The following is a 10,002-nucleotide window of genomic DNA, read 5'->3' on the forward strand; positions in this document are numbered from 1 at the left end:
ATCTGGTATTCTCATGATATTATGCATGCTACCACATCTCCCAGTGAAGTTCTTACAGTATGGTAACCCATGTGGAATTAAGGCTGGGTGGCACAGACATTTATTGTGGTGGATATTCCATAAATGAACCAAGCATGTAGCCATTTTCACCATGAATGAACATCACTCATCTTGTATATGAAAACAGAAACGTATAAATGTTGATTGAGCTCTTTGTTTTGCCTAAAATAATGCAGACTTTTTACTGTGGAATCAGCTATCTCTGATAGAATTTTACTATTCCAGGTGAGTGCAATCTTTTTTATTTTTATAAGTTAAAAGTTATTTTGTTCATCTTCGTACAAATTATTTACTGAATATGTGTAATTTCTTCTAACTTCTTTTAATTTCCAATATTTAATGGCTGCATTGTTTGTATGTTTCAGAAAAAAAAGTCAGAACTCAGAAGTAGAAAAACAGAAGAAAATGCCAGTGTAATTTTTCTGTTTACCAAAAGCAGTTTTCCTAAAATATCTTCCTCAAATATCTGACAAGTAGCACCAAAAAAAATTTCCTGCTTAATTGCTTGTCAGTTTCCACGTATTTATCTTGAACCTAAACTGATTTTTCTACAGAAATAATCCTGAGCTTATCAGTAAGTGCTAATGGATTTTTTTTTTTAATGTGGTGAGAAAGCATTTCATTCAAATTGAAGCCTTATGTTCAACAATGGTTCATCATCATGAGACAATCTTTGTGTGTAACCCACTGTGCTGGACAGTGCAAGTCCTCTGTGTGTGTGGTATTCAGGGATGATAAAGAGAGGAGAGGGTGGTTGTTGCTGGAGAGGAAGAATGGAAAGAAGAAGGCTATATCAATTTGAAATTTAGAGAAAATAAGAGTTTAGGCTTAATGACTAAAATCCAAGACTGGAACCTGGCAATTATGAGCTGGAAGGTATTCATGCAATTTATGAGTAACCCTATTTTTGGCTGAAATATAATTCAAAGGAATCACTCACTGCTTGAAAGAAAGCTCAGGTATATTGGCATAGTCACTAAAAAACATTTCTATAGAGCTTCCAGCAGCTCTTTATTACTGAAAGGAATATAAGTGGAAAATCACCCTCATTTAGGGCTTCAAAGATAGCCATCTAGAGACATTTTACTTTCTTAGTGTTAAAAGATGAAATCATAGTCCTTTTAAAATTTTTCCTATAAGATTTGTTAAAGAACAGCTTAATAACTTGTATTTTTCTTATGGATTAACTATTTCTGACCTGTGCTTAAACAGAATTTTCATGTAAAGATTTTTCTGAAGGTCACAATAAAGCTACCCTAACTTTGCAATTCTTAAAATTCAGCAAGAAGCTGTTTGAATTGAAACATCATACCTTTGGTTCCTGCTAAGCATCTCTCTGACATGCGAAGTAATCAAGACCTTCTGGTGAAACCAGTTCCCTCATCAGGGTTGAGCATGATTGATGGTGATGTGAGGCTGCTTTGCTCATGGAATTTCAAGGAGCTATGGCATGTTTATGCTAAAAGGTGAGGTTGCTCTAATTTCATAAGGATCTGATTCCCAGCACGGTGAGTGTCTGTGACATAAAACTGGTATTTGATAACTTTTTATTAAAGCAATAAATGAATGAATCTATGAAGGGATGAATGAGTTAATAAATATGGAAATGTTGTGGGGCCATAAATCCTTAATCCCAGTCAGGTGTCTTTAAAGTAGGTGGGCTCTGTCATAAGAGTTACTATTGGATAAGAAAATCCAGGGCGCCTGGGTGGCTCAGTTGGTTAAGCGACTGCCTTCGGCTCAGGTCAAGATCCTGGAGTCCCAGGATCGAGTCCCGCATCGGGCTCCCTGCTCGGCAGGGAGTCTGCTTCTCCCTCTGACCCTCCTCCCTCTCACGCTCTCTGTCTCTCATTGTCTCTCTCTCAAATAAATAAATAAAATCTTAAAAAAAAAAAAAAAAAAGAAAATCCAGAGCAATTTCAGCAAATACATGATGCAACAGCTGTCATTCCCTGAGACATGGTTAATCTATCAGGATACTCTTTCCAATCAAAGCAATCTTAGAACATTATTTCTCAATACAGTTCTCCAGGCAGCCACTACCAATCAATCACAGTTGGCACAAGAAAGTCAAATGTTTATCTTTGAAGGTGTAAGCAAATTAATACAACCCTAACACTATTAGTTTTTTTAAGAGCCTCCTGTTGTTTTATCTCTCCAGTAGTATATTTTCTACTACCCCCATTTTGTTTTATTCATTGTTTACTCAAATTGTCAAAAGGTGGGCTGGAAAATTCTACTAGATTTTATGTTTATGGAGAAACAATCATGTACCAAGAGATATTAGGTACTGTTATCTTTGTCTTAGGGGTCTTTAACTGGGCCAATCACATAGGAATCACCTGAGAATCTTATTAAATTGCAGGTTCAAACTCAGTAGGTTGAGGAAGGAAATAAGCATCTGAATTTCTAACAAGATCATTATCAGATGATGCCAATCTTTTTTTAAAAAATATTTATTTATTTATTTATTTTAGAGAGTATATGAGCCATGAGTGGAGGGGGGGCGGGGGAGGCGGGAAGCCGAGGGAGAGTGAGAAGCAGACTCTGTGTTGAGTATGGAGCCACATGTGGGGCTCAATCTCAGGATCCTGAGATCATGCCCTGAGCAGAAATTGAAAGTCAGAGACTTAACTGAGCCACCCAGGTGCCCCAGATGATGCCAGTCTTGCTGGTTGGTCCTCAGACCACTTTACTTTCAGTAGTAAGAGTAAATAATTGATTTTCAACCTTGGCTATACATTGAAATAACTGGGGAGCTTTAAAAATATTGAGACCTGGGTCCTTCCTCAGAGATTCTGACTTAATGGAACCGTGGCATGGACATTTGGATATTTATAAACTCCTCAGGTAATTGTAATATGCAGCTAAAGTTGAGAATCATCACTTCAAGCTATGTAAGCTCTGCATCTGGTACTTAATTTAGGCTAATAATAAAAATGAATTGTTTTCATGGAACTCACCTAAAAACACACTTAGCCCCCTCCCAGCCTCACCCGTTTTGATTTGGCTCTTTGCTTAGTTTCACTCTTGACTGTGATCTCTATCCTAATTTGTGCTCATGGTCTCCCATTTGATTTATCTTATAGTCAAGCTTAGACTTTTCTCAGATTACTTTGGCTTAGGTTTTTCTTTTCCTCTTAGGGTCCTTGGCTCTCTCTAATACAAATCCTTTGCTTACATTTTGGCCCCATGTAAAATGGTAAGTACCGTGGCTTTATCAGATGTAAAACTGTAAGGAGGTCAGAAACCTTTCTGAACCCTGAGAGCTTAGAGACTGCAACTTAAAAATAAGAATTAGATGATTCTCATTTCCTAAATAATCATAAAATTATACAGCTGGAAGAAAATCTAAAGGTTATCTGGTTCAATACCCTTGTGACAGACATCATCTGTTGACTCCTAATGAGCAATACCCTTGTACAGTCTCGCCTTGAAAGAGGTGCAAACTATGACTTATTTCTAAGCAGTAGAGTATGAGAAAAGTGATGGAATGTCACTCCCATGATTACTTTTAGTTATATAAGTCTCCATCTTAGTAGACCAGAGAGACAGATTTTCCTGTTTTCCTTGAGAAGCCACCACCCATATTGTGAACTGAGTATGGAGAGGTCCACATGGTGAGGAACTGTGGGCAACCTCTGAACAGCTTCCAGTCAACAGCCAATATAAACATGGGTCCCTCAGTAATCCAGGCACAAGGAAATGAATTCTACTACCAACCTGAATAAACTTGTAACCATATTCTTCCCTAGTCAAGAACACAGCCCAGGTAGCACCTTCATTGCAGTCTAGTGAGATTCTATACAGAACACCTAGCGAAGCTGTGATAAGATTTTTGACCTATGGAAATTAATGGGATAATAAATGTGTGTAAAAATATGTTACACATCGGGCGCCTGGGTGGCTCAGTTGGTTAAGCGACTGCCTTCGGCTCAGGTCATGATCCTGGAGTCCCGGGATCGAGTCCTGCATCGGGCTCCCTGCTCAGCAGGGAGTCTGCTTCTCCCTCTGACCCTCCTCCCTCTCGTGCTCTCTCTCATTCTCTCTCTCGCAAAAAAAAAAAAAAATATGTTACACATCAATACACTAACATAATACTAATTTTACAGATAAGGAAACAGGTCTGGAGCTTATATGATTTATGAACAGTATCCTTAAAATTGATAGCAGAGCTGAACATAGAACTGAAGATGTAGTTCTCACTTTGTATTTCTCTCTTTCTCTCTCTCTGCCTCTTTTTTTTCTTTTCTTTCCTTTTTTTTAATTTTTTTTAAATTTTTTTTTAGAGCAGCTTTAGGTTCACAGCAAAATTGAAGAGAAGGTACAGAGATTTCCCATATCCCCCCTTCCTCTACACATGCATAGCCTCCCCCATTATCAATATCCCTCTTCAGAGTGGTACATTTGTTACAATTGATGAACCTGTATTTACCCATCATAATAGCTCCAAGTCTGTAGTTTATATTACAATTTACTCTTGGTGTTATATATTCTTTGGGTTTGGACACATGCATAATGGCATTTTTCTTAATGAATGAATAACCAGATGTGGAAGAACAGTTAAATAGATTCTAAGCAAAATACATAAGATAAATAATATGAGTAACTATACAGAAAAACATTGTAGATTTTCCCCACCCATTATGTCTACTTTATGGCACCTTTTTTTAATGCTTCATGAAAAATTAAATAAGAATTATATATTTGAATTTGACTCTTTTTCAAGCCTTAGTCATCATTTGATAAGAAGATACTATACTTTTGAAAAATGATCAACAAAATGGAGAAGCAAGGAAAAGTATATCATTATCATATAGTTGTCAAGGAAAACAAAAGTATATCATCCTATAATCAAAAATATATTGAACAGAAAATTAGTTTTGTTTCAAAACCAAAAGAAAACAAAATATTTGAAATACTTGAAATTCAAAACTGTTATAAAATACCTATTGAGTGGAATGAACTCTACTGAAGATTCAACAAACTTATTTTTTCTCAAATTTCTATTAAAAAAATTGTGCTCATCACAAGTGCCCTCTACCCACCTAGCCTATCCCCCACCCCCATCCCTCCTTCAACCCTCAAGTTTGTTCTCTAAGAGTCTCTTACAGTTTCCCTCTCTCCCCCCCTTCCATATGTTCATCTGTTTTGTTTCTTAAGTTCCACATGAGTGAAATCATACGGTATTTCACTTTCTCTGACTGACTTATTTCACTTAGCATAATACTAACTCTATCCATGTCTTTGCGAACGGCAAGATCCCATTCTTTTTGATGGCTGAGTAATATTCCATTGTGTATATATACCACATCTTCTTTATGCATTCATCTTTCAATGGACAGTTGGGTTCTTTCCATAGTTTGGCTATTGTTGATAATGCTGCTGTGAACACTGGGGGGCATGTACCCCTTCAAATCTGCATTTTTTTGTCCTTTGGGTAAATACCTAATAGTGCAATTGCTGGATTGTAGGGTATTTCCATTTTCAACTTTGTGAGGAACCTCCATACTGTTTTCCAGAGTGGCTGTACCAGTTTGCATCCCCACCAACAGTGCAAGAGGGTTCCCCTTTCTCTGCATCCTTGCCAACATCTGTTGTTTCCTGACTTGTTAATTGTGGCCATTCTGACAGGTGTGAGATAGTATCTCATCCTGGTTTTGATTTGTATTTCCCTGATGATGAGTGATGTTTAGCATCTTCTCATGTGTCTGTTAGCCATCTGAATGTCTTCTTTGGAAAAGTGTCTGTTTATGTCTTCTGCCCATTTCTTAACTGGATTATTTGATTTTGGGGGGTTAAATTTGATAGGTTCTTTATAAATTTTGGATACTAACCCTTTATCAGATATGTCTTTTGCAAATATCTTCTCCCATTCTGTAGGCTGTCTTTTAGTTTTGTTGATTGTTTTCTTTGCTGTGCAGAAGCTTTTTATCTTGATGAAGTCACCATAGTTCATTTTTGCTTTTGTTCCCCTTGCCTCCAATGCTGTGTTTAGTAAGAAGTTGCTATGGCTGAGGTCAGAGAGGTTGCTGCCTATATTCTTCTCTAGGATTTTGATGATTTCCTATCTCACATTTAGGTCTTTCATCCATTTTGAATTTATCTTTGTATATTGTATAAAAAGATGGTCCAGTTTCATCCTTCTGAATGTTAAGATTTGGCAAACTTTAAAATTAAAAACATTTCAGTTTTTTAAATGTAATACGTATTTGCATATTGTCAGAAAAATACCCACTAAAGGTAATTTTCACAATAATTTGAATAAGTGAAAACATTCTTACCCTATTTTCTTAAACTCTGATATTCAATGCAGTTTAAGGAACAAATTCAATTCTTAGAAAGGGCCAGGTGTATTAATCATTGGAATTGCAGAAGTAAATGAGGTACAAATTCCCTCAAAGAGCTCACTGTCAAGTTCATATCCTCCTGCATGCTGGCATCATGAACAGAGAGAAAAATAACAGTCATCATAGGTATTTGGTTCATATGATTGTGAAGAGTGTATGTCAGTTGCCTGATTGGTGTTTAGTATAATGCTAGGTTCTCTAGAGTGTAAAAAAAAAAACTGAAATGCATTGTCCTTACATCTTAAGCACCTTATCATGGGCTTCAAAATAGTATAAAAAATAGAGGAGTTGTATTTTTTTACCCCAGGTGAAATAATCACATCTCCTTATTCCCCCTTTAATTCTTAAATATCATGACAAGCTAGAAATGAATCATGCACAATGAAACTTACCAAGGAGATTTTCACCCCCACATTTATGTGAGGGGCAGGGTGTCATGCCAGAAAAAGCACAAATTTTACTTAGATTTAGATAGATCTAAATATGGTCATATAACTTCTACGTGAATTTGGGAGTCATTTAACTCCTCCAAGTACTGAATGTGTGCTTTGCAGAGTTGTGAAAATCAAGTGAGATTTCTAGGTACCTGGCAGCCTGGCACCCATTAGATAACTAAAGATAATATTTTTGGACATGAACAAGAGTCTGCACAACATTTATTCACACTTTACTCTTTAATAATTGAAGCTTCACTGGTTACATGGTTTACCATTTAAGACTATATTTACAAGCTTCTCTTGCAATTAGTTGTAGTCCTATGATTAGTTGTAGTCTGGACAATGAAATGAAGCAGAAGTTACTGGTACAACTTCTAGATGATTTCTTAAACGGGAAGGGGACTTGCCTTCCTCCTCTTCTATTTCTCTCCCTCTTACAGGCTGAAATGTGAGTTTGATAATAAGCCTTATTCAATTTGGAGCAACGTCGGAATAGCAGAGAAACAAAAATGGAAGGGAGTCTGAGTCTCTGATACCTTCAATCTGCTCTACAGTCAATGGACTACCTACTCAAGCTGTTTTGGGGAGGAAGAAATAAATTACTCTTGGTGAGGAAAAGAAAATCAACTATATTATTGAATCTCTGAATACAGAAGTCTAACCTTGAATCTTCATCAATATATCCGTCTAGCTGACTAATACGTCATCCTGTATTTATTGCCTAAGTCCCGATGTTTTCGCCAAACTTTATAAAATGATAGGACTACATTACGTTCACTAACTTTTAGTCCTCATATATGTAATTTCAGAATCAAGTGCATTTTCAAGATCCATTGGTTTTTCCTCTTAAGTATTTCTTAAATTCCCCATAAGGTTTCTCACAGTGCTAGTAAAGTAATCAAGGCTGCTTGACATCTGTTCTGGGACTTTGTTCATCTCTCTTTATGTTCTATGGTATACCCTAAGGAACTTCCAAGCAGCCTGTATCCCACCTTCTAAAATGTAAATATCTTGTAGTTTGGGTCCTTAAGTCTCAATGGTAATGCTGTTTTTCTTTGTTTTGAACTTTTAATTTATTTTTTAGTTATTATTTGTTTTGTTTTAAACTTTTTAGTTGATATTTTAAAATAAGAGAAATAGATCTGATTTTACTAATACAGGATTCTCTACCTCAAAGCATGAAGTTTCAAGAAAATTTGAAAAAAAATCTGAATGATTGCCATTTGCATCTTCTATAATAATGCAGACTTTGATTTCCTAAAAGAGGATTGGTTCAAATGCATACTCGTATAAAATGGAAAAATTCTAATATAGAATCATTTGAATTTTGTGAATGAAGAGTGTAATGAAAGAGAGAAGAGAGGAGTACATATATTTAAAATAGAATTCTTTTTATTAAAACTTTCTGGAAAGCCTTTACTAAACTTCAATTCATTTTCTTGTTCTCAAAATACAGGAAAGCAGCTAATTGAAGGAAAACAATGTAAAACCATTTTTAGAATACAAAGGGAATAAATAAATAAAATATACATATATGTGCACATATGTATGTATGTCTGTGTGTACACACACACACACTACACACACACAGAATCAAAGGTCAGTGCCAAATAGCCTTAGTTCTACTGGCAGTAGCTTTATTTTCAAGGCAGTAGCAGCTAGTTGGTCAACGTAAGTAAACACTGTGAAGAATTTCTTTTACAGAGTCTATATTCCTTAACTCTTTTCATGTAGAAAGAGGGCAAGCCGTATGGGGAAAACTAGCAATGGGCTTCTATATTTTAGTAAGATTTTCTGTAATGCAAATTTGGAAATATATTTTGGTTTGGCCAAGAACCATCTAGTGGTTGTTTTACTATAGAAAAAGGCAAAGTCATGAGCTATGACCTACAGATTTGGATCCTACTTACCAAGGTGGAAAACTTGGAGTCACCCAAGTAGTAAGTCTTTTGGCACAGTAACCCACAACTAAAAATTGTTCAGTGAATTTGCAAGTTTATACATAACACTATTAAATGAAAAAGTAGCTTTCCTGTTGACTCCAGCCACAAAGCACATATACATGACCAAACATTTACAGCTAAACTGACAATGCCAAATAAAGGGAGGAGGGAGCAGGAAAGGAAGGAAATAATCATTTATATGAATTGGAAATACAAAATGTTCCAAGCAAAAATGAGTTACATTTTGAAAGTATTTTTTCAATGTCAAAATGTTTTCAAATGAGCCAAAAAAAAAAAAATGGAAAACACTTCTTACTTACAGACATAATTAGACTCAAATATTCCGCCCATTAGCATTGTCTTTCCCCACAATGCTCTCTCTGTTTATTACTAATTATTCTCTACTGCTCATTGTGTCCAGATGACTACATGTATAATAATGTCAGCATAAGCATGTAACGAATATAATCATTGGTTTTCCCCTAATAGATTTGTATGAAGAACAAAAAGCCCCTCAGAAGCTAGGTTTCAGTGATTTTATGAAATGCTGATTTACCCACCATCCGCTGGCTAGATCAGTCCTTTTGCTTCTTTGTTACAATTATATCCACATGCCTAAGATGATCCCATGGAGTTACAGGATATGGAAGTATTTCCAGCATTAACAAAAAAGATTGGAATGTGGCCAGTAGTATTAAATGTATTTTATTGAATAAAAATTTTAAGAAAAATTGATAGTGTGTTCTATGTGTCAACTATATAGAATTATTCACATTTTCCTGAGTAAGCCATATTCTCTTATGCTTTCATGCATCCATTGAATGGGACCTTTTCTTTACCGTAAATTTTCTCTTCCCTTTATATCCCTGAGAAACTCCTAACAGTTTTTGTGTTCAATATTCCCCATATGCAACAAAACTTGCTCTTCTGGTAATTTTTGCATGACTCTTTTGTAGTGCTCGTTATACTGTATTCTGCTTTTTTTTTTTTTTACACATTTGTTTTATTAGAGTATAAACATCTCAAGGTCATATAATCTGCCTTATTTGCCTATGTATCTATCCCCTGTTCCTAGGATTTTGCTAGTATAGTCATGATCAAAATATTAGCAAATCTTTAATGTAGTTAAAATTTACACAATGCTTAGGATTACAAAGAGTTACTTTCTCATATATTATCTCATTTAATCTTTTAGCAACCCAGTTAACACAG

At 35.6% G+C, this 10,002-nt stretch overlaps 1 long non-coding RNA gene across 1 annotated transcript; it reads left to right on the forward strand.

Annotated features, from left to right (window-relative positions):
• The first annotated feature begins 377 nt into the window (after positions 1-377).
• LOC115943164 (uncharacterized) lies at positions 378-9,469 on the forward strand. Its single transcript, XR_004077777.2, has 3 exons — positions 378-634; positions 1,343-1,526; positions 7,288-9,469. It is a non-coding gene; the product is annotated as an uncharacterized LOC115943164 (long non-coding RNA).
• The last annotated feature ends 533 nt before the right edge of the window (positions 9,470-10,002 follow it).

This window comes from Leptonychotes weddellii, chromosome 5 (genome assembly GCF_054177405.1).
Source record: "Leptonychotes weddellii isolate Sample4059 chromosome 5, ASM5417740v2, whole genome shotgun sequence".
NCBI classification, from domain to species: Eukaryota; Metazoa; Chordata; class Mammalia; order Carnivora; family Phocidae; genus Leptonychotes; species Leptonychotes weddellii.